The sequence below is a fragment of the Mesitornis unicolor genome, unplaced genomic scaffold, assembly GCF_000695765.1.
Source record: "Mesitornis unicolor isolate BGI_N332 unplaced genomic scaffold, ASM69576v1 scaffold30394, whole genome shotgun sequence".
NCBI classification, from domain to species: Eukaryota; Metazoa; Chordata; class Aves; order Mesitornithiformes; family Mesitornithidae; genus Mesitornis; species Mesitornis unicolor.
In genome coordinates this window covers 12,992-15,035 of record NW_010182627.1, presented here as the reverse complement: position 1 = coordinate 15,035, position 2,044 = coordinate 12,992, and positions in this window count along the sequence as shown.

The following is a 2,044-nucleotide window of genomic DNA, read 5'->3' as shown; positions in this document are numbered from 1 at the left end:
GGACAGGGCTTTTGGTGTTGGAGGGGAGCACAAGTCCCGCTCAGCTTGGCACTGGCAGGCACCAGGCAGCCCTGCCAGGATCCACCCCCACCCAGCAGCTCCCAGCTTCCCAAAAATAGGCTGGAGAAGCCTGACCTGGAAAAGACCCTGGGAGCTCAGCGTCGTTCAGACCCTGCTGTGCCAGGGAGGTGCTGGCCATGGGGCTGGGTCAGGGCTAGCACCGCTGGAATGGGGGTGATGGGGGTGGCAGGGGCTCTCAGGCTGCTTGAAACCATCACAGGAGAAACCGAAGAAAGGTACTTCCTCCTGCCTCCTCCTCTTCCTCTGCAAGCCAGGGCACAATCCCCTGTGCGCCGCTGAGGAAAGGACACGGAAAGCAGAGAGGAAGCTGGGCTCGGCGCAGAGGAAGAACTGGGGCTGGGATTTGCAGAGCAGCCACTGGCCGGGCTCAAGGCCGGAGGAAACGAAGCTGAGGATGGAGGGGAGAGCTGCGGGGCCCTAGGAGGGGTTGAACCTGCTGCCCATGCGTGCTGCAGGCAGGACTGGGGCTCGGGGTGCTGCCTGGGCAGGAGTGGGTGCCAGCACAGCTCTGCTGGGGGTGGGATGCTCTTGCTGGCCTCATTGAGCTCAGCACACGTGTGTGCTGCTCACGTCCATCACCTCCCCTCACACCCACCCTGCAGTCAGCAGCCCTGGTCCCAGAGTCAGACTCATGGTCTCACATCATTTCTAGGAGCACAGGGGCAATGCATGAGGTGATGGCGTAACAAGACGGTCTGCAGTCTGCTTCAGCACAACTTAGCATCCATCACCTTACCTCCAGCAGCTCCAAGGCTTTCCCCATCACACCCCAGGATAGCTCTCAGGGTGCACAGCCACTCCCTCATCCAAGTAAAATCTTGCTTGGGTGGTCCCGTTATGAAGCCTCCCAGGGGAAGCTCTCACCCCACTCCTGCAGGGGCAGGAAGATCAGCTCTCCCTGCATGCAGAAGTGCCCGAAGTTCCCAGTATGGTCACTCATTTTTCCTGGGCAGTGGCCAGTGGCAAAACTCAAAATAAATATTTCCCTTGCCTCCAGCACCGCCCGCCCCATGCTAGACAGCAGCTGCAGGGGATTAGTGTTGCCCTGGAGGTGTAACCACTCTACAAAGATGGAACATTTGGGCCAAGACATCCAGGGAGATGCAGAACAGGAAGCAGAAAGGGCAGGGAGCAGAACTTGTCCCACGTTTTTTTGATTCCTGGATATCACCTCCATGATCAGAGCTCTCTGCTTTGTGTCAGGATCCACTTAATAGGAAGGAGACAAAGAGCAAGGAGAAGGCTACAGGCAAAGACAGAAGCCCATGCCGGTGTCCTGCCACTCTGCCGGGCTGGACTCTCACCCAGGCTGCTTCTGTGCCAGCAGCAGAGCACACGGACAGGAAGCTTTCCAGGAAAGCCCCGTCATCTGCTTCCCCTGCCAGCTCCTGCCACCTGGCTGGGCAGAGCCACCGGAGCCAAGAGGGATGTCCCAGCCTTGGCTTGCACCACACAGCGACTGCCAGCTGCTCCAGCTCGGTCCTAGCATCTGCTCCCTGGCCCAAGCCAGGGAGAGCTGCTCTCCCATTCCTCTTTCTGAGGTGCTGCAGGCTGCACACTTGCTCTTCTTCAGCAGAGATTTCAAAGAGAAGCTTTGCATTTGATGTGCTCCCAGCTCTTAGGTCCCGATCAAAGCGCTCAAGTGCAGGATCTTGCCCCAGCCAATGGAAGAGGAAGGCGAAAAACTGGCGGAGGCAAGGAAAACTCATCTTGGGGCAGGCCCTGCTCCGCCCCGAGTTGAATCCAGGGTTCTCTGTGAAGAAAGATTCCTTTCCCTCCCACTAGACGTGAACTGCAATAAGGACTTACAAAGGAAGGAGCAGACCACCCACAGAAAGGTGAACAAGGAGATATTGAAGACCTTTTCTCTGCAGGCTGCCTGCACTGAACCAGGACTCCCCCTCTGCTCGCACCAAGCTGGGGCTGCCCTGGGGCAGAATCCCATCTCTGCACCCACGTCCTT